At 45.0% G+C, this 23699-nt stretch overlaps 1 protein-coding gene across 1 annotated transcript in view; it reads left to right on the forward strand.

Annotated features, from left to right (window-relative positions):
- The first annotated feature begins 373 nt into the window (after positions 1 to 373).
- PLEKHO2 (pleckstrin homology domain containing O2) overlaps positions 374 to 23699 on the forward strand; it is a 297712-nt gene continuing 274386 nt past the window's right edge. Inside the window, exon 1 of the mRNA XM_075346017.1 lies at positions 374 to 465. The gene's annotated coding sequence lies outside the window, so the exon portion shown is untranslated. The remainder of the gene's footprint in view (positions 466 to 23699) is intronic.

The following is a 23699-nucleotide window of genomic DNA, read 5'->3' on the forward strand; positions in this document are numbered from 1 at the left end:
GGTAGCAGGAGCGCTGCAAGACTGGTAATGGCCTTTTGGAACTTTATCACTGAACAGAGCATCGATGGGGCTTGACTTCCCCCACAATTGCTAGAATGAATATATAAGTATACATGCCTGTAGCATTCTTTAAAATATGGCACGTCTGTTCATAGTTATAAGACTTCCATAACTCCAAACAGGTGTAGGAAGGTGGTGGTGGTGACTAGGGTGTGCAGGGTGCTAGAAATGTCGAGGGAGATGCAGGAATAAGGTGTCTGGAAGTCCTGACTTCCCTCATCTTCTGTCTGCATTGCAGAAAATTACTCCTAGCGTCTTACCAGCTTTTGTATCTTTATTCAAGCAGCAGCTCTGTCACAGACAGAAAAGGTAGGAAGAGCGACTGCAGAAGGCAGCTGAGCCAGGACACAGGCTATGCAAATAACAGCCTTTTTCACTGCGAGAATGTGATGCTTTGCAGGAAAGGTAAGCATGTGTAATGTTTTAGCTATATGTGTAATGCGTATATAATGTATAGTGTTAGTGTGGTGTTTCCCCATCTGCTTCTGTGACAAGACCTTGCTCAGTGACAGGCCAGCGGCATGACAATACTCCTAGTTTGAATGGTCAATCAAACAGAAGCACCCGCACCCCAACAAGGTTGTCTCCATGAGGTTATGAGTCTTGCACTCCGTAGTAGAGCAAATCCTTCAAAGATATACAAAAAGTATACCAAAAATGAAAATTATCAAACATTCATATTGCAGGAGATAACTAAAGTCCCCATACACATTACACTAATGTCAACTGAAACCGCCAACTGATAGGTTCTGCCAACGGTCTAGTGTGTATGGGTGTGCCGGGCAACTGATGGTCAGGAGAGATGTCAATCACACATGTCTGATTTCGGATTGTCGGTTGCATTGTTCTCCCTGAGATAAGTCACCGGCCGAAGTGTCAGGTGGCGGTTTTCTCATAAACACAGGATCGCTCAGCTGAACAAGTGCTCCTACGTATGGGAGTGTTGGATGAGATGGCTAACGATCGCTTGAAGCATCGTTCGGCCAACAGCTATTTAATATGTATAGCCAGCCTTAGTAATCAATCGTGATCCAACTGTAGAGCCTCATCTGATAGAACTGAGGTTGAGTATGTTCACTTCCACGCCATTCATTGAATGACCGAGCTCTTCAAAGTAATTGATTGCATAGTTAGGTTGATATATTGACAGGAAGAACAAGAGTTATGCTATTGTACTTTATAGACTAAACATACATGAGTTTGACAAGTAAGTGCAAAATGTTCTTGATTTCACATGTATTAAAGGGAACCTGTTACTACATTTTTGGCGTATAAACTGTGGCCACCACCACTGGGCTCTTATATACAGCATTCTAACATGCTGTATATAAGAGCCCAGGCCGCTGTGAGAACATAAAAAACACTTTATAATACTTACCTAACAGTCGCTTGGTTGGCCATTTGGGCATCTCTGTTGTCCGGTGCCGGCGCCGCCTCTTTCAGCCATCTTTGTCCTCCTTCTGACTCCTGGGTGCATGACGTGGCTACGTCATACACAGTCGCCGGTCCTGCACAGGCGCACTACAATACTTTGAACTGCCCTGCTTAGGATAAATGCCGGCGAGTGTGGATGACGTCGGTCGCGTCATGCACCGCGGCTAGAGAAGAAGGAGGACGAAGATGGCCGAAAGAGGCGGCGCCGGCACCAGAGAATGGAGACGCCCATATGGCCAACCGAGCAACCGTTAGGTAAGTATTATAAAAAAAATGTTATGTTCTCACAGCGGCCTGGGCTCTTATATACAGCATGTTAGAATGCTGTATATAAGAGCCCGGTGGTGGTGGCCGCAGCTTATACGCCAAAAAAGTGGTGACTGGTTCCCTTTAACCACTTGTTAGTGGACTAATGTCACTGACAAGGATCATTTAGCCAAAATTATTTTATCAATTAGTAAGTAAAGCGTTGACTTGTTTGTGCAGTTTCGTGTTTGCTTTTCCAGCTGCACGGTCTCCTAAAATGTAAAATATTTAGGAGCTTTCTATTTCATAGTTCAAGACATATGACTTTCTGTACCTTGAAGAGCAGCTGTGGATGGAAAAACATCTAAAGCGGGCTATCTAGATGAGAGGGATCCAGCTGTGGGGTTTTTATAGCATGTACGTACAGAGTCTTTAAACTAAATGTCCTATAAAAATGTGTTCTCTCCCATTGGGGAGGCTGACGTTAGAATCATAAACTGGTAATTATCCTGTGATAGCCCAATTACATCCAATATTTAGAAGGGAAAACTTAAATTTTCCCCTATTGATTTCCCGTTCTTAGGAACCCATTATGAAGGGAAATTGAGGCTACATGCCAAATATAAATCACTAAAATCGAACATTCTGCGGTGTGAAAGATGCATGTGTATAACTGCGTGCATCAAACCTAGAATATAACTTTTATTATCATCATTAAATCAGCAGATGACAAGCTATCACTAAAGGGGAAATCGTATATAAAGTTACTTCTTTATCTTTTCCCCCTTAGTGTTCCATTTTTTTGTCATCTGCTGATATTAGGAAAGATAATAACATTTATATTCTAGGTTTGTAGCATTCAGTGATTTAGCATATCAACCAGAAATGTCTTACATGGGGCAATCCATTAAGGATGTTCAGCCGATAGGTTAATATGATTTGGGTCTGTGAGCTACTAGTTTCCAGATTTATAGCATGAAATGAACACCTTCTCATCTAGATGACATAAGGAATCTAATCATTTAAGTGCAAATGTTTCCAGGGTGGAAATGTATCCACTGGGGTCATATTCTAAAATGGTTTTCTTCTCAATGCCAGGGGTTTCAATAATTTTCATATAATCACTATGTGTCTTTGATTGAAAGTCTACTCTGGCTTTTTAAAACTAAACAAAGAAATAAAAGGAGAAGAATGACAAGGTGTGCATTTTATAATACCCTTCCCTTCCCCTTTGTGTCCTCCTGCTGAACTTTTTAGAATTCAGTAGTACAGTCAGCATGAAGTCTGTCGTAGTCTGTGACAACTAGGATCCAGTCACTTTCATGCAGTGTGTACAGTCAGCATCCAATCCCTGGTAGCCAGTAGTACAGTCAGTATACAGTCTATGGTGTACAGTCAGCATCCAATCCCTGGTAGTCAGTAGTACAGTCAGTATATAGTCTATGGTGTATAGTCCTGTAGTTTCTGGCTGTTGAAGGTCGCAGATTTTGGCAACACAAGTTGCTCAGTGGCTTTCCTTTTTTCCCTGCTTGGGGTTTATCACTTTCTTTTTAGGACCCTGCGTATTTCCTCACCTTTTCAGCTGTTAATCTTCAGCACTTCCATTTGTGTCTTTATATACCCTCATTCCCCCTTACTCTGTGCTGATGATAGTTCTAATACCCTTAATAAGTCTTCAGTGCAAGCAGTCTACTTGTACTCATCCAGAGAAACTTTGTTGTAGTTTGTAGTTGTAGAGCAGCATGCAGGGACTGTGATCTCACTGTTGCAGGGGGATTCGCAATCCTAGGCTCTTTCCCTGCCACTGCAGAATCCAGTTTCAGTTCCCCGCCAGGAGCCTATTCCAGCTCGTAATGTTTGGGTAGTGGAAAAATGTACTCAGACTCAGAGAGCAATCTCTGGAATGCCTACTTATCCGGAGTATCCCTACCCATATTAGTAATGCGTTTTTGTTAACCCAGTTTATGTTTGAGGGACACCTGGATCACTGAACTATGTGCGGTCAGAACTTTGCCTGTAAAAAGTTTGCACCTGTTGTGCTCCCTACTAGAATTAATATAACCACAGGATCCCAAAACCTGTTGTGCATGCAGAAGTAATGAAGAGTGGTCAGGAACGCTCTGAAGCATGCCCAGAACCTATGTTGGGGGATTTGAGGCAGGTCCCTCATATTGCTGCTTTTTCCTAATTGTTGCACTTGATTGAAACCATGCAAGGTGCAAAAGTGAATGTTATTGCCTTTTATTGTCCCAAAAGTTTTAAATGTCTTAATGTAGGAAATGTAAGTGTTTGTAACGTTCATGAAAACAAACCTCCCATAAAGGGAAGAAATGTTAATCTTTTACAGCATCACAACATTTTGTAGTCATAACCATTGTATTGTTTTCTTTCCAGCCCATGGATGTGCTGGGATTCACTGTGGGGGAGTGTGGCGCCCCTCAGGCTTTAGTCGCCACAGGGTACTGCACCTCACCAGAGGTGAAGTATTTATCCCGGGTACGGGGGAGGTCATTTCCGGTAAACCACCACAATCCACCTTAACACGCAGTTAGATGCCCTTTCACTGGGACCAGGCTAGGGTAGAGATATTGGGGGGTGGCCATCACTAATGTAGTGGACCCTCTGCTCACTAGTTCAGGAACCCGGGGGGGTAGCTTGACACAGGGGAGTGAGGCGACAGACACACACTCAGACAGTAGACAGCAGTCTAGCAAAGACACAGAACAAGTGAGACGCAGGAGAACACGGTCGCTAAGGGCAGAGCTGCGCCATAGCTCCTTCAGGACCAAGCGCACACGACAGGGTGCGGAGCCCTAGGCTGGTGACACTTCACGTCCCGCCAGCAGAATCCGCCGGGCAGAGGATTTCAAGTCTTCTGGCCCACCCAAAGTACCCCGGGCACAGCAACATATAGAGCCAGGAGTCGTGACAACTGAGCGGCACCAGTAACGGACTCGCACTGCCTGCTATACAGGACAGGAACGGCGTCAATCCAAGGACCCGGGTCCCCGCGTGCCTTCAGGCTGCAGGGACTCACACCACACAGCGCAGAGAGGAAGGACTCACAGACAGAAACACCGGTTCTGGCCTCCAAACTATCCGGGATCGGCTGGAGCCCATCACAGCAGAGTCCGGCAGTCCAAAGACGGTGACATCTCAGTGAGTAAAGAACTTAAACTGTAACCTCTGTGTCGTTCAATTCTTCCCACACCCCGCGCTCCTTCATTAGAGTGGACTACTACCCCCAACCTCCATGTGGGCCTGAGCTCTGCCTGTGGAGAGCTGTACTAACATAGCTTCCCTATCACCTGCCCTCAGGGAGAACATCGTGCAGCGGCGGCTCCCATATCACAGCCACACACCACAGGTGGCGTCACGAAAAATTACCATCTCCACCATTTATTGACACCGTCGAGGTCACGGAACCGGGCCAAGCCACTGTGACATCCCTGCATCAGCCCAGAGACGAGTAACCTCCCCAGACCCAGTGGGCGCTTCATTTCCACTTAGTTCCACCTTAAAAAAAGAGGTTGGTTTTTTTGTGGTAAAACGGGACAATTTATTGGAGTCTGCCCCTCGGTTCCTAAGCTTAAAGGAACATCTGCTGCCTGTAATTTGGGCAGCACAAATCGTCTGACCGCCTCTCTTTAAAGGGGTTATACCCCCTTCAAAAAAGCCGATCTTCTGCCATAGTTTGCTATACAAAAAAACCCCTTTCTTTAGTCACTTTCCTGAGTCCACCGCTGAGATTTTGTCATTGTTCCCGGTGTCAGATATTTGCTGCAGCGCTGATGTCACTTTTACAGCTCGGCAGCCATTCACTGAGCGCAGTGGCTCTGAGCGGGGTATTCTGTCTACACGGTTAGAGACGTTAAGCTCAGTGATTGGCTGCTGCACTTTCAACATATTGTTAGCACTCCAGCCAATAACTTAAGCGTGCTTTACACGAGACGATCTATCGAGCGATAGATCATCGGGGTCACGTTTTTTGTGAAGCACATCCGGCGTCGCTTGCGACGTCGGCCTGTGTGACACCTCCTAGCGACGCAGTATCGCTCACAAATCATGAGTCGTCTACTCGTCGCTAGGTTTCATAAAATCGTTTATGAAACATGGCGCCGGGTGTTCATCATTCCCGTGGCAGCACACGTCGCTCCGTGTGACACCACGGGAACGATGAACATCGCTTACCTGCGTCCCGCGGCTCCCGCTGGCTATGTGGAAGGAAGGAGGTGGGCGGGATGTTTACATCCCGCTCATCTCCGCCCCTACGCTTCTATTGGGCGGCCGCCGTGTGACGTTGCTGTGACGACGAACATCCCTCCCACTTCAGGAAGAGGATGTTCGCCGCCCTCAGCGACGTCGCTCGGGAGGTAAATACGTGTGACGGGAGGTTAACGAGTTTGTGCGCCACGGGCAATCAATTGCCCGTGACGCACAAACGACGGGGGCGGGTACGATCGATCGTGAAATCGCACGATCGGTCGTCCCGTGTAAAGCAGGCTTTACACTGAGAGCAGTGGTAGAAAATCATCGTTTGACCTGAGGACGGTGAGTAAGGCATGGTTTGTCTGGGTTTTTTTTTATTACAAAATGCGGACAACCCCTTAATTTTACTAGTTTTGTAGCATTGCGTTATCTTCATTAACCAGTGGATTCAGAATTTCTTTTTGCAGTAGATGTTTCCTCCAATATCTGTAAAAAAGTGTCCTTAGATGCAGCCTGTTTTCCCTACAATGCTTTTTTTAATACATTTACTGAATACAGTGCCATCAACTGAGTGTTTGCCAAGCACATTCAATAGTATTCTTAAACTGCACAGCGACATCAATCCTGTATGGAGGAAACATGCCGCTTTCTCAACCTGAATGGAGCTTAGAGATGTTTGTAGCTGGAAGTGTAACAGAAGAATTCTGTCTGGCACAGATGTAATGGTGACACTGTGCTAGCAGCGCACTGTTAGAGACTGTTTATCTTCATTCTAGGTGTCCTCACTCTTTATTAGTTTAACTTGCTGAACTTTTCTGCGGGATCAATGTTTTCCCCAGGATAAAGCAGAGTTCACAGGCATAGAATATTCACTAGCGCCGGACTTGGCCTTAGAGGGGTTGTCACACGAACAAAGTTCTTTTCAATCACTAGATCTTGGAATAATAATAATTTCCACAATTGGATGTGTTAAAAAAAAAATGTTCCTGTGCTGAGATATATGTGCCCCTGCTATGTACTGTGTAATGGCCGTGTCTGACTGTACAGGGACATGGTCTGATCATACCACAGCTCCTGGGCAGGGGAGGAAGTAAAAAAGTATACAGACGTTACAGCATGGGAACACAAATTATTATTTCTTTGAGGTAAAACATTTCTTACAAACGGGCAGAAAAATGCTTTACCTCACAAAAAGAATCAGCTGTGATCACATGGTGTGCTATCTGTATATTCTCTTTTGTGTCCTTTCCTGCCCAGGAGATGTGGACCTCTACAGTCAGACACGGCTATTACACAGTACATAGCAGGGGCATATTATTAAGATTATCTCAGTACAGGAAAACATTTTTAAACACATCCAGTGTGGAAAATATTATTCTAAGATCAATTGATTAAATTGAACTTTGAAATGAACTTTGTTCATGGGAAAACCCCTTTAAATATATTTGTCTATTTTTGATTTGGAGTCAGTTTAAAAATGATTGTGAATGTGTCCAGGTAGGTAGCAATGGGCGAGCGCTGCAGTCTCTCCTCCCGAACATGCTACAGACAATATTATTGGGTTGTTTTCATGTCCCTGTTGAGTTCTCCTAGTGTGCATCCTCTTTCCATCATTCTTTTACTTCTCACCTGCAGATTTGCTTGGTTCGGTGTGGTCCCCATGGTCTTTGTCTTCGTTTCCACCTAGATACTTCAGCCTTTCTTTCCTTTTCGTGCTTAAATCTCTATTCTTTGGTGTATATTTCAGTATGTATCTGCACAAATTTTTTTTTTAACTTCGTTTTATTAATTCCAAAAACATGTGGTACAGAATAAATCACACATAGCATTACTCAAGTACTTTCCAGGAATGTCTGTCAATAGCATGAACAAATAGTAACATTAACGGATAAGGTAATAAGATTTTCATAGCACTATCTGCACCTCTGTCGACCTTGTCAACTGCATGCTACAACACTGATCCTGCCAGTACATACTGATATATATATATAGCATGTAGTCAATTTTAATCAATGTAATCTGTAGTCTCTAAACCTAAAGAAAACGAAAATTAGTAACAATAACTATTCCTATTCTATACCGCCTAGCTATGCCACTGGAATGCGCTTCATTATCCAATACTGAGTATGAATCTATTATTGTAACAGTAATCAACCTGAGGCTTCTTCGAGTGTGCCGGGGGAGGAGTTCCTCATATCCCAAATTTTCCTGAATTTTTCCGGATGTCCTCTATTAAAGTATACCACCCGCTCATATGGAATTATCGAGTTAACTAGTTTAACCCCTTCACGACCGGCCGATTTTTCGCTTTCCGTTTTTTTTTTTCGCCATTCTTTTTCTGAGAGACGTAACTTTTTTATTTTTCAGTCAATATGGTCATGTGAGGGCTCATTTTTTGCGGAACGAGCTGTACTTTTAAATGAAACCATCAGTTTTACCATATTGTGTACTAGAAAATGGCAAAAAAATTCCAAATGCTGAAAAATTGCAAAAAAAGTGCGATAGCACTATGGTTTTTGAGATATTTTATTCACTGTGTTCACTATATGGTAAAACTGATGTGTGGGTGTGATGCCTCAGGTCAGTGTGAGTTCGTAGACACCAAACATGTATAGGTTTACTTTTATATAAGGGGTTAAAAAAAATCGGAAGTTTGTCCGAAAAAAGTGGCGCACGTTTTACGCCATATTCCGTGACCCGTAGCGTTCTCATTTTTCGGGATCTTAGGCTCAATGACGGCTTATTTTTTGCGTCTCGAGCTGACGTTTTTAACGGTACCATTTTTGCGCAGATGCTACGTTTTGATCGCCTCTTATTGCATTTTGCGCAAAAGTTGTGGCGACAAAAAAACGTCGTTTTGGCGTTTGGAATTTTTTTGCCGCTACGTCGTGTACTGATCAGATTAATTGATTTTATATTTTGATAGATCGGGCGTTTCTGAACGCGGCGATACCAAATGTGTGTATATTTTTTATTTTTTTAACCCTTTAATTTTCAATGGGGCGAATGGGGGGTGATTTGAACGTTTAGGTTTTTTTTTAATTTTTTAAAACTTATTTTTTAACTTTTTTTTTTTATTTTATTAGTCCCCCTGGGGGGCTATTGCGATCAGCATTCCGATCGCTCTGCAGTATCTGCTGATCACAGCCACAAGGCTGTAAACAGCAGATACGCTGTCTTTCTCTTTTGCTGTGCCCCGGGCACAGCGAAAGTGAAACCAAGTCAGGTGTAGTACAGGAGTCATCACATGACCCTGTGCTACCATGACAACTATCGGGAGTCACGTGATTGCGTCACGTGACTTCCGGTATCGGGCGGTAAGGAAAATATTACCGCAATTGCGCTTATAATGGCGCTGTCATGTATTGACAGCGCCATATAAGGGGATAATCGGCACGAGCAGATAACGATTCTGCTCGTGCCTAGCAGGCACACATCTCAGCTGTGGAAATCAGCTGAGATGTGTGCCGATCGCGGCATGCTGCCGCCGGAGGACCGCGGGCAGTAACATTATGTCATTTAGGACGTAATTTTACGGCCCGCGGTCGTTAAGGGGTTAATCCAGGCTCGCACAGTTGGATTTGAACCCCCCATCCACCTCAAGGCAATTAATTTCCTGGCCAGGAACAATGTCTCTCTAAGAAGTATTCTTATGTAGTGATCTCCCATCCCGTCCTCCATTACTCCAAATAGGCACAACAGAGGGTTGCATGGAACAGGCATCAACACCATTGAGGACAACTGGGAAGTCACTTCCTGCCAATACGTGTATATGATCGGGCAATTCCACACCATGTGCAGAAAGTTTGCGTCTGGTCCATGGCATCGTGGGCATTCCGACGATCGGCGCTGGCCCATAGTAAATAAGCGAGTGGGAGTTAAGTATGCCTGATGTAGAAAATAGCATTGTATCAATCTATTGTTGATGGACGGAGATACCATAGTTGGAGACTCCAGTACCTCATCCCACTCCTCTCCCTGTAGACAGGGAATTAGGAGCCTCCATTTATCCTGTACCGGCAACGGCACCGATTTCACTCCAACCGATAACAGGTGTGTATAGATAGCTGAAATCATACCCCGGGGCCCCTGTGACTTCAGTATGCCTATCATTGGGAACGACGATATCAATGCCCCTGACCCTGTCCTCCGCAGGTGAAATTGAATCGCTGTACGGAGCTGCAGATACCTAAAGAATTGTGAGCGTGGAACATTATAATCGGTTTGTATCTGCCCAAAAGATTTAAAAACAACAGTTCCTGATACATAAAGATTTCCCAACTCGAGGACTGTATGAGCTATCCAAAACTGTGCCGACGGGTGGTCCTTTAGGGTAGGAAAGTAACCATTGCCCCATAACGGAAGCTCTGCCACTGCCCCCTCAGAGCGCGTTACTTTTTTGGCTTGTCGCCACACTGATCGTGCCAACCTTAAAATAGGCAACAGCCTCGGGACATTCGCCCTGTCCGACTCCAGAAAGCCCAACAGACAGTCTGCCCCTACCGCACATGCCAAATGATCCTCTGAGTTAGGCAGCTGACAGTCCAGCATCCATGTACCCAGCATCTTGAGTTGTCCTGCTAAATAGTATAGGAAAAATTCTGGTAAGGCCATCCCTCCCAATGACTTAGATCTCTGTAGGATGGACATCCGGAGTTTAGGCCGAGCCTTCCCCCAAATAAAGGATGAGGTGAGTGAGTTAAGTGTGGAGAAGAAGGACCTGGGCACCAGCACCGCACTATGTTGCAGAGCATAGCTAAGCTTAGGAAGCAAAATCATTTTAATTAAATTTATCCTTCCGACCACTGAGAGTGGCAATTTTCCCCATAAGTTATACTTAAGTTTGACATGATCTAAAAGTGGTAATATATTCATCTTAAGATCCATTGTGTGGTCTTTCTGAATATGTATACCTAAATATTTGAAGCTAGATACAACAGGCAAGGGTGACACATCATCCATCGGGACCTCTGACCCATGTGTTAATGGCATTAGGGCTGACTTGTCCCAGTTAATATAAAGGCTGGAGAATTCTCCAAATCTATTTATAGCTTCAATGACGACTGGCAAAGTGTCACGTGCCCTATCCATGAAGACAACCATATCATCTGCGTATAGGCCAATAGTGTCTGTGCGATCTGCTATGGTAATTCCCGTGATAGATGGATGAGTACGGATCCGAATTGCCAAGGCCTCGATAACTAAGGCAAATAGGGTAGGAGACAAAGGGCACCACTGACGTGTACCTCGTCCCAAAGAAAATGGTGCAGATGATACATTATTGACTATGAGTCTAGCTGTAGGGGATCTATATAACATGTGAATCCAGTTATTGAACTTTGGGCCAAAAGCAAACCTCTGGAGACAAGCTGATAAAAAAGGCCATTCCACCGAGTCAAATGCCTTGGCCGCATCCAGCGAAGCCAAGGCCCACTCGTTATCTGGAACCAATGTACTGTACTGCACTATAGACTGGACCCGTCTAATATTTATAGAGGTATTTTTCCCTGGCATAAAGCCGGTCTGATCCGGATGTACTATGTCCAGTATGACAGAGTTGAGCCGGGATGCCAATATTTTGGTGAAGATCTTATAATCAACATTAACTAATGATATAGGTCGATAGGATCCACACTCCAAAGGGTCCTTTCCCTCTTTCTTCAAAACAATAATATGTGCCTCATAGAAGGAAGCAGGCAACAAGCCATCATCAGAGAAATGCGAGAAAACTTCCAGAAGAACCGGGGCCAGGGTCTCAGAATACTTGACATAGAATTCTATAGGAAAGCCATCCGGGCCCGGGGCCTTCCCCCTTGCCATCTCAGATATGGCCGTAGTTATCTCTTCTATTGTAATATCTGCATCTAGGAGCTCGCACTGTGCCTGACTCAAAGTGGGGAACTCTAAATCTGCAAGATAGTCTAAGCAGTCCTGGGTTCCATGAACGCTTCTGGAGCTATAAAGTGTTTTATAAAAGGTGCAGAAACTTTGTAAAATGTCTGCTGTGGATGTGACAATCGTACCATCAGCTTCTCGTATACCCAGTACTGTATTAGAAGCGTTTTGCTGTCTAACCATATATGCCAACAACTGCACAAATGTTTTGTTTATGCAAAATTGTCACCAATCTATTGTAGTTGAGATGTAATCTTTATTTTCTTCTCTATATGTTAAAACCAATAAAACGTTGAACTGGAAAATACTATTGGCTGAGTGAAAGTGTGGCGTTGTGAAGTTGGTTCCTCTGAGTCCGGGGCCTTCACCTCCTCCGGGATTGCACATTGTGGGGGGCCATTTTTTTCACACATGTAATAAAGAAAACAAACAAACGCTTAAGAGCAATGTCTCTTTTATATTTGGGTAAACTCGTACACATGAAATAAAAAGTTATGCATTCTCCATCTTCCTCTTTACAATTATTTGGCTCTTCAGGGAGAATTACAGATGGCATCTTCTGCTTTAACAGAGGCTACAGAACAGTAGGGTGAAGACTGGATTATCTACATCCTACATATATAAAGCCACACAGATCCAAGTGTATTGCAGTGGCTGCTATACCTCCGGCACTGCTTTTCTACTTTTCAGGGGCTGCTCGTAGAGCCACTACTCCCATGCCAATATTCTTCAGCTCAGTGTCCCTTCTTCACTAAGTTCCCCTTTCTGGTACTAAGAGTGTTAAAGCCGATGCTCTGTCCTGAAGCTTCTGTCCATCTCAATCAAAGGATTCTGAACAGGTTCCTATTTTAGCCGACCTAAACAATTTTTGGATGGGAGTAGTGTCTGGAGCTAATACTTGACATCTGTGTATCACCCAATAAGTTTTAGGCAAACTGAGGACACAACAAACTTATTGGTACAGTAAATATGTGCCGCCCCGGCGCAGACTGAGGTGCTCGGATCCGGGATGGTCGTGGCTTGAGGGGTCCGGACCCGGGCTCGGCACACACTCCTTGAAATGGGGATTATTTACAGGGGAGAAGTTTGTGACGCCACCTGCGGGTTGCGGTTGTAAAGGGTAGTCGGACCCCTGGTAGTGAAGGAGCGGTTTTTCCCCCCCTGAAGACGCCACAGTAGTATGGTGGCAAATTGTAAATGTTGATGGTAAAATGTTACCTGTCATAAACTGTTTCCCCACTAGGTGCCAGTGTAGAGCAGTGGTTCCCCTAGTAACAGTGGCAGGGAATGAAGGGGCAGGGCAGCCTAGGTGGGGAAGGAAGGTCTCGGAATGCAGAGTCCAGTGTGCAGTGAGATGTGAGAGGCAAGCAAGCTCAGTCTGAGGTGACGGGGCAGAGTGTGGAAGTGGGTGCAGAGGCAGAAGAAGCGGAGACGGGAACACCCGTAGCAAGGAAAAGCAGAGTAAACCCTTGAGAAGAAGTGGAGAAGTCGGAACTAGTCTGGAGCCGGTAGTGAGTACTGGAGCCGTCCCATAGTCTAAACAAACCCCTAGGATAGGGCTGGACTAAACCCGGGATTGGAGTGCAGCTACCAGGGGGATAACACTTGGCCCCTGCAGGCAAACGAAAGTTACCAGGGAAAAAGGGAACCGTTTTGTAAGGAAAGAACCTTTAATGTGGAACGTACTGAAGTAAACCTGCGCCAAACGAAAAGCGCTGGGCTTGCCTGGGAGGAAGAAGCCCGGAGTTCGCCGCCCAAAGAGGGGAGGTACTTGCCCCAAGAAGCTGCAGAGGTCTAGAGACGTGGGCGGTGCCGCAAGAAAGAAAAGGCGTCGCCAACGCTATGCAGACCTGGTGGGTGAAGCCGGGGGCGGAGTGTGTGCTAAAGCGGGAAAAGAAGAACCGCCTCCACCTTCCCCGGCGCCATTGCAATCCCAGCAGCAGAAGCAACAGTTCCAGTTACCTGTGCTACACAAAATGGAGGCCAGGACAGACAAGCAAGCCGTAGCGGGCGCGCTGGTGCCCGTAGGACGCGGAAGAGGACGTCCGATGGAGAGCTCGGTGGGAGAGTTACCCACCATCACATTGCCGGCAAGCATGATACCGGCCGTGACTGGAGTCTCGGAGAAACCAGCGAAGGTCACGTTTTTTACCTCATGGGATGTCGTTACCGGGGAAACGACGACGGAAGTCTGGGCCTCCTACAAGTCCCGGCTGACTCTGGGGAGCGGGCCACCAGGAGCATCCGTACAGATTCCGGAGGCGCCCGCGTCTGTTAAGGTAGGCCCTCTGCCCCCCTCAGGAGTTAAGGCCCTGTACTGGCAAGATATCCCAGAACCATAGGTAATCGTCCGGAAGAGAGTGATTTGTTTGCCGCTGAAAACCGGTACTGTTGAAAGCCGGTGAATGTTTCCAGTTACAGTAACGTTAAAAGTACTGAACCCGGGAGGAGCTTAATGCAGAACTGTGCGTGGACTCCTTCCGTGACTGTTAAGAAGGAATTTTGTTGTCATGTTGTTTTCTGCCCACCCAAAGACCGGGAGCGCTTGGAAATAGCCTCCGGGCAGAAGGTCAGCTAAGTCCGGGAGCGCCTGAGGAGGGCCTCCGGGCAGATGTGCGACTAAGACCGGGAGCTTCCCTGGAGGGACTCCGGGCACCAAACTTGTGTGCCAGTCTGTGTGTCTTAAGTATTGTGTTTTCCTACATGTGTTGTTTTGCAGGTACGAACCTCGCCAGGAGGCTGAGGTTAAAGAGGGGAGGAATGTAAGGGGTAGTCGGACCCCTGGTAGTGAAGGAGCGTTTTTCCCCCCCTGAAGACGCCACAGTAGTATGGTGGCAAATTGTAAATGTTGATGGTAAAATGTTACCTGTCATAAACTGTTTCCCCACTAGGTGCCAGTGTAGAGCAGTGGTTCCCCTAGTAACAGTGGCAGGGAATGAAGGGGCAGGGCAGCCTAGGTGGGGAAGGAAGGTCTCGGAATGCAGAGTCCAGTGTGCAGTGAGATGTGAGAGGCAAGCAAGCTCAGTCTGAGGTGACGGGGCAGAGTGTGGAAGTGGGTGCAGAGGCAGAAGAAGCGGAGACGGGAACACCCGTAGCAAGGAAAAGCAGAGTAAACCCTTGAGAAGAAGTGGAGAAGTCGGAACTAGTCTGGAGCCGGTAGTGAGTACTGGAGCCGTCCCATAGTCTAAACAAACCCCTAGGATAGGGCTGGACTAAACCCGGGATTGGAGTGCAGCTACCAGGGGGATAACACTTGGCCCCTGCAGGCAAACGAAAGTTACCAGGGAAAAAGGGAACCGTTTTGTAAGGAAAGAACCTTTAATGTGAAACGTACTGAAGTAAACATGCTGCAAACAAAGAATGGAAGCTCTATACAATAAATTGGTGTTTAGTTTACCTGCTGTCTGTAACTGCCTCTTTCCTGTGTGTGAAAAGGGAGCTGAAGAGCACAGAAAGAATGCTGACATGTATGTGCCCCTGCCATCCACACTCTGCCCCAACAACACACCTGTATTGCAAGTAACGGCCGGGCCGGGGTTCAGCCTGCGGCCCACAAGGCGAGGGGACCCGACTACACCCCCTGAGGCGCCCCCTGCCCCCGTTACACGGTAATGGAAGCATCGCCGCTGCTAGAAGGAGTAACGGGGAAGATGGTGGGGAGCAGCGAGGTGTCAGTCCCTCCACAGGTAGGGAAGGCCCTGGCATCTGGGGGTTTGGTGAGATGTTTGGGAGCGCAGGGTGCAGGGGAACCAGAGTACTCACTGTGGGTAGTCGTGGTGCAGGATGAGGATTATAAAGCAGACACTCACACTGATGATAAACCAAAGACTCTGTGCCTCACATTCTCTACAGGGGAGCCCGTCCAGGTGTCTGCTCCCATTGGTGTCACTAGGTAATCCGGAGCCGCCTCCGTGCACAAGTTAGTTCTCTGTGTGGCCCCTTGGCGTGAAGCTGTTGGGTCCCCGCTCACTATATTTGTAGTGTAGCTGTGCTCTTGATGGCTGGCACTTGGGATTTTAGTGGGCCGCGTTACTGGAAAGCCCTATCCCCTGCGGTGTGCTGTCGCCTTCAATCTCTGAGCTCCTAGTGAAGTTCATAAAGAGACTCTCCCTCCCAGGTTAATTATCAGGATGGATGAAGCTGCTCCTGACCTAGGGTCCTGTACCCCCTCGTGCTCGGTACCGGTCAGTTCTTTTGGGTTTCTGATGCCGACAGTCCTCCTAGACTATATCCGTCGCACCCTTCCAATGTTACTGCCACCGGTCCCCGACTCCTCTGGTCCCGGACCACCGTCTGTGACCCAACCTTGGTCTAGCTCCCCGGGAGCTACTACTCCCAGCTCCTCACTCCTTGAGGGCTGTCACTCCACTCTCTCGACTCAACTAACTAGAACTTCCCTCCCACCAGTCTGCCTGACCCCTAGGTGGGTGGCCTTATTCCGCTTATCCAGCCCACTGGTGTGTCTGACAGGTCATGATGTGAGGTGTGATTGGGATTTGTGCTGATGTTAGTGACACCGATTTCTTAGGAACCTGGAACCAGGGGAGGTAGATCCTGCACCCTTGGTAAGGATTGCAGTACCCTGTGGCACCCTGATATACTCAGGGGCGCCACAGATACACAGATGTCAAGTATTAGCTCCAAACAATACTCCCACCCAAAAATTGTTTGTTCTCCTCCAGTTTCATCTAATTCTTCAAACGTCCCATGATTCAGTGCTTGCAGATCACCCTGGGATTAACAATATAATCTTGCTAGAAATTGCTGGCAACCATTGATCGAGATTGTAAGGAATATATGATTGCTTGTGTAATCTGTGACTGAGCTAAAATACCCAGAACTCGTCCTACTAGACTTCTCCTCAGGAGATAATCTCCTGTCTTTACTTACTCATAGAGACCCTTGGACTCATCTGTCCATGGACTTCATTACTGATCTGCCATCCTCTGTGGGAAAAACTGTTATTTGGGTGGTGATCGACAGGTTCAGTAAAGAGTGTAATTTTGTCCCTCTGTCTGGTTTACCTAACTCTGAAACCATTAATAAGTTATTCATTGAACATATTCTGCATTTGCAATGTATTTCTGAGGACATGCTTTCCAACTGGGGGGACTTGATTTGTTTTCAAATTCAGGAGGTTATTTTGTAATTAGATATATGTTTAAAGTCCTTCACATCTACTTACCACTCAGAGACCAATGGTCAGACCGAACATGACAACCAGACATTCAAACAATTTCTTTAGTGTTATGTCTCTGAGTATCATTTTGACTGTGTGGAATATCTACCTCTAGCTGAGTTCATCATAAACAATCAGTATCAAGAATCTCTTAAGACATCTCCATTTTTCTGCAATCTAAAGCGTGATTTACACGCTACAACATATCTAACGATGTGTCGGCGGGGTCACGTCGTAAGTGACGCACATCCGGCATCGTTAGTGACGTAGTTGCGTGTGACAGCTACATGCGATTGCGATTGTACGTAAAACCGTTCATCGCATACACGTCGTACATTTGCTAAAAATTGCACGTCGGGTTGTTCAATGTTCCCGAGGTAGCATACATCACAGTGTGTGAGAACCCGGGAACGATGAACTGCAGCTTACCTGCGTCCCGCTGGCAATGCGAAAGGAAGGAGGTGGGTGGGATGTTAACGTCCCGCTCATCTCCGCCTCTCCGCTTTTATTGGCCGGCTGCTATGTGACGCCGCTGTGACGCCGAACGTCCCTCCCACTCCAGGAAGTGGATGTTCGCCGCTCACATCGAGCTCGTATGGAAGGGTAAGTATGTGTGACGGCAAATAATCGTTTGTGCGACACGGTCAACAAATTGAACGTGTCGCACATACGATGGAGGCGTGTCACATCGCATACGATATTGTATGCTTAATTGTAAGGTGTAATGCAGGCTTAAGGTATCACCTTCACCTTGGGTTCTTTTCGGTTTCTGATTTGAATACCCTTGAGGTGAGTAAATCTGTAGACAGACTAAAGAGAAAACCTGAGAAGGGCACCTGGCAAACAGTCATCCTTGGCGAATGAAACGTGAACTGATGGACCAAGTATTGGGATATGGGGCAAGGTGTGGTCATCCACAAAAATTGTGTTGTACAAATTCCTTTTTAAAGGTTACCGCTTGCCTTTGTATCCTTTTAGGAATCCTCCTTCTCATGTTTTGAATAAAGGCAATCTGAAATATGAAGTTAAAATAAATTCTAGTTTCATGGCTAGTGATAGGGTCCTCATAATTCTTGGGACATTGGAAAGTTTATGGGCCAAAGAAGAGATTTTGGGACATTAATACTAACACCTTAGCCAGACCATTTCATCAATCTTTCCATGAAAAATCAGGTCCTAAATGTCCGAAGGCTCCTCCTGAAAGGGAAGGTTCTGTCCCATCCATGCTGTACCCCCTGCCCTGGTCACTAGGTGCTGCCACACAAACACTATAATTACTGCTGAACACTGTGAAAACTTTTGGATAGCTAAGACTAGTTCTTCCTTTTTTATTCTCTACACTTGTGTTTTACAACAGTGAGCTGGTAGGAAATTAGCTCTATGCTGGGAACCATGGGTGGGCTCCATTCTATATAAACAGACTGACTCTAACTGCCAGTTATTAGTTAGTTTAGCTAGAACTAGACTATCTCTTTCTTGGCGCCTGTGCACTTTATTATATATCTCGTGGTCAGACTCCAGTGTGAATTTTGACCACTCACATGTCTCCTGATGTTGTTCTTGACATGAGTTCTCGGTATTGACCCTGCATGATGACCTCTCTTACCTCTGGTTCGCTCCTCTGGCCGGCAGACCTCCCGTAGAAGCAATCTAGTGGACCTGTTGTAAGGGGGTTTAAGGGTGAAGGTCAGGGGTCTGCCAGATGGAATGGCTTGTGACAAGTGTGTCCGAGGTAGCCTATTCGAATTGTGGCCTCTGACTCATGTAACACCTAATAATTGTGCACACAGTGTGTGTTAGTGGTTACTTTTAGATAATAAGCCCCTATAGATTGTAAATCCATGAGGGCAGGGGCTTCCCTCCCTCTGTACCCACTTGGTAGGCCTGGAACTTGCAGTACCACTGGCTGACTGTGGTGGTGTGTTCCTTCTAGGTGACGTTTTCAGCTTCCAGCTCCAGTATATCGGAAGGCACCACACCTTTCTTATACTTTCAGTTGTCTGCTGCTCCCTGCCAGATATAGTCTTGAGTAATTGTACTGCTGCGCCTCTGGCTTCCCCTCTGCTAGTTTTGTGCCATAGTTCCCTGTATTTTTTTACCTCTGCTTGTTTACCAACATTTTACCTGCCTCCTGATTTTGTACCCTGTCTGACATCTTGGTTTTGAACTCGGACTGTTTTCCTGACATTTCTTCTGTCTGCTGATTTGGTACTTAGCAGACATCTTGGTTTTGACCCTGCCTGGTGACTATCCCCCTCCTTGGACTTCAGCCATTCCATAGGCAGCGATTTCGTCGACCTTGCAGTAAATTCAGATCCCTGTATAGCAGTTAAAAGGTTTTAGGGTACCTCTGGATCTTGCTTTGTGGGCGGCTTGCACCCAGTCTGTCCATGACAGTCACCCTGTGTCTTTGGTCCTGGACAGCCGTCATACTTCCCAAATCCTATAACCGTTCCTCATAGGACATTGTTTGTAGACAAGTCCCCATTCTGGTTGCTCTATTCTGAGCTTGCTCCAGTTTATTGATATCTTTTTTTAAAATGTGGTGCCCAGAACTGGACACAGTATTCTAGATAAGGTCTGATCAAAGAATAGTAGAGGGCAATAATTACTTCACGTGATCTAGACTCTATGCTTCTTTTAATACATCCCAGAATTGTGTTTGACTTTTTGCTGTTGCATCACACTGTTGACTCATGTTCAGTCTGTGATCTATTAGTATACCCAAGTCTTTTCACACGTGCTGCTTAGCCCTAATCCTCCCATTCTGTATAAGCTTTTCTTTCCATTTTTCTTGCCCAGATGTAGGACTTTGCATTTTTCCCTGTTAAAAAACATTCTGTTAGTTACTGTCCACTGTTTCAAATTGTTTAGATCTTTTTGAATCCTCTTCTTCTTCCAATTAGATGTGCGGCCATTAATGACCACTCTTTGGGTCTGATCATTAAGCCAGTTATGAATCCATCTAACAGTTGCCTTGTCCAATCCATACTTGGTCATTTTTTTCAATAAGGATGGTATGAGATACTTTTTCAAATGCTTTACTGAAGTCAAGATATATTATATTGTAGTGCTATGATGTTAGTGGCCATCAGGAATCCATATTGGTGGTCTGTCTTTAAGGGACCCTTTAAGATATTAGACAGTAACAGTTTAGTTTATATCAGCTTGTTTTTCTTTAATTTTCACAAACACCTGGAGTCATAGCTCTTTTATCAATGTTTAGTGAGAAAGCACATGTTTATAGTATCACCAGTACCACAAAGCTCTTTTATCAATGTTTAGTGAGAAAGTGTATGTTTATAGTATGGTAAAACACCTGGTACCAGGAGCCTTTGTCATGTTTCATTCGGTGACGGTCCAGTGTAGATTCACATCTAAAGAGTGGGCCACTCAGAAGAGGGATACTATATTGGACAAATAGAACCTGTTAAGGCCCCATTACATGCGTCGATTTATCGTGCGATCGCATGTGCGATCGCACCCGCCCCCATCGTTTGTCCTTCACGGGCAATGGGTTGCCCGTGTCGCACAAAGTCGGTCACCACTGTCACACGTACTTACTTCCCGAACGACCTCGCTGTGGGTGGCGAACATCCTGTTCCTGAAGGGGGAGGGACGTTCGGCGTCACAGCGACGTCACACAGCGGCCGCCCAATAGAAGCGGAGGGAGGTCGAGATGAGCGGGACGTAACATTCTGACCACCTCCTTCCTTCCTCATTGCCAGCAGGACGCAGGTAAGTTGTTGTTCGTTGTTCCCGAGGTGTCATACGGAGCGATGTGTGCTGCCTCAGGAACGACGAACAACCTGCATCCAGGAATGTGACCGATACTTTGAAAATGAACAACGTGTCAACGAGCAACGATAAGGTGAGTATTTTTGCTCGTTAACAGTCGCTCGTAGCTGTCACACACTATGATATGTCAAACGATGCCGGATGTGCGTCACCAAATCCGTGACTCCGACGACATATCGTCTGATATATCGTAGCGTGTAACGGGACCTTTAGAGTTTGTGTAACACTTGGTTACGCAAGCATTTGTTTTCAAGTGAGATATAAACTGGTGACGATTTCAGTGAAATCAGAAGCCTGTTAACCTGGGGACTAAAAGGGGACACCTGTGACACCACAGTGTGGACCACAATAATTCTGTCTTTGTTGTTTTGCTTCTCACAGCTGATGTTCCTGGACAGATGATGTGTGATACTTAGGATACTCCTGGTGAAGTTTTTTCTATGTAGTGTGCAATGTAATACTTTACCTTCGCGATTTTTATTATTAAGTGTAGGCAATATCACACTATTTCCTATTTTCTGTAATCACTGAATCATTATAATAAAATGAATCGCCTTCTTTAAAGACGTATCCGATCCCTTTTAATTCTTGGTAAAACACAAGTGTATATATATATATGTATATATATATATATATATATATATATATATATATATATATATATATATACTGCATTTCCCTGATCCACCCAGTCAGTTTTTCTGTCATAGAAGGAAATTAGGTTAGTCTGACATGACTTATTAGTTACAAACCCATGCTGGCTCTGGCTATTTACTTCATTCTCATCCAGGTACTTGCTTATATGTTAAGAATTTGTTCAAAGATCTTTCCTGATATAGAAGTCAGGCTCACAGGGCTATAGTTCCCTTGGTCCACCTCCCCCCCTTTTTGAAGATGGGGACAACATTTGTTCTTCTCTAGTCATCTGGACTTTCTCCTGTTCTCCAAAAATTTTCAAAGATTATGGAGAGTGGTTCATAAATTTCCTCTGCTATCTCCTTCAGTACCATGGGGTGTAATTAATCTGGACCTGGAGACTTGAATTAATTTATGTAATCTAAGTATTTCCTCACTATCTCTCTGTTTATAGGTATCCTGGATTCTTCTATTCCTTCAATAGTACAGTGAAGATCAGTTGATGTTACATTTACTTTCTAAGAGAAAACAGATGCAAAATAAGAATTTAAACATTTGGTCTTCTCTACATTATTTTTTACCACTTTACCATTTTCATCCTGTAAAAATCCTATAGCATCCTTTACCTTTTTTTTTACTTTTGACATAACTCCAAAATATTTTTTTATTGCTTGTGACCTCTCTTGTAAGCCTTATTTCATTATTAGCTTTAGCTAATCTGATGTGTGCCCTCCAGGTTCTAAAGACTGCATTATATTCTTCTTTAGATATACCCTCCTCTTTCCATTTGATAATCATTTCTTTCATCCTTTTTAGCAAGTGTTTAAGTTCTGTGTTCATCCATCCTGGTCTCCTTAAATGCTTCCTATTCTTCCCTCTTTTAGGGATAATTAACAATTGTGCATTGAAAATCTTATGTTTCAAACTTTTCCATCCTTCCGAGACATTTCTGTCCTTAATGACATCCAGCCATTGGATCCTTCCTATCCTTTTTTGAGTCCCTTAAAATCTGCCATTCTGAAATCCAACCTTGAAGTCTGAGTCTTCACAGGTCTTCCTCCTCTAGTTTTCCAAAATTCTACGATAGCATGATCGCTGCCTCCTAGGGTCCCAGCCACCTTTACTTCCGCAACCATTTCCTCCCTATTTAAAGGGATTAGATTTAAGGTAGCAGATCCCATTGTTTTCTCCTCTACCTTTTGGAAGATAAAGTTGTCAGCAAGAGAGGATAAGAATTTACTGGAACTGTTACTTTTGCCTTAGAGATAATTCCAACAAATGTCTGGATAGTAATGCATGTGGTTGTGAACCACGTCTGGCCTATAGTCTGAGGCGTTTCCTGTGTAACAGTTAAGTGCTATGCCTCCTCCCTGCTGTTTGTCTTGCAAGTGCTATGCCTCTTTTCTTTAGTTTTATCGCCAAACGCTGGACCTCATTTCTAATGTGTAATTATCAAACTTTGTGCCTTAACCTTAATGTGTAACCACCAAGTTCAGTGTCTCTGCTCTCTTGTGTAACTGCCAAGCTCTGTGCCTTTATTCTTTTGTTTAACCACCATGTTCTTTTCCTCAATACTGTGTGTATCTGTCAACATTGTGCCCAAATTCAGAGAGTACAATCATTTTGTTAGTTGCCTCATGCCGCGTATACGTCTGTTCCAGTTTAACCTTGCTGAGCCCCTTTGAGTCATTGCATCATTCTCAAGATGTTAATGTGCCATAAATGTCTAAGGTGGGAATAACCTTTTAACATCTTAAATCTGGCAGATTATATCAGTAAAATATTCCACTCTGTATATTTGATGAAAAAATTCAGTAATATTTATTCATGGACTATGTAAGAATACCAAGAAAATATGTGCATCGGTGGAATATTACAAACAGGTAAGCCTGAGTGCACGCTGCATTAATAAAACCCTTGTATAATAAGTATCATTCACACATTTCTTTGACTGTTAAAAATGACAATACACATTTATGCAAGTAATACCTGTGGCTTGGCTAAGAAAGCAGACCCAACTGTATATCGGATGATGTCTTGTGTGTAGTACTTTCTTTTATTGCAACTTTAAATTTGATATATAATATTAAAGAGAGGGTTCACTACTCTGCAATAGTGGTCCCATCTCTGTAAAACTGATAGGGAAGGCTTTTTCTAAATACCTTGTTCAGCCAATTCTGCCTCTGAGCGGCGCTATTGCCGTCCTCTCATCCACATAAAGTGACCCCCTGGAGTCCGTAAC

Source organism: Anomaloglossus baeobatrachus, chromosome 4 (genome assembly GCF_048569485.1).
Source record: "Anomaloglossus baeobatrachus isolate aAnoBae1 chromosome 4, aAnoBae1.hap1, whole genome shotgun sequence".
Classification (NCBI taxonomy): domain Eukaryota; kingdom Metazoa; phylum Chordata; class Amphibia; order Anura; family Aromobatidae; genus Anomaloglossus; species Anomaloglossus baeobatrachus.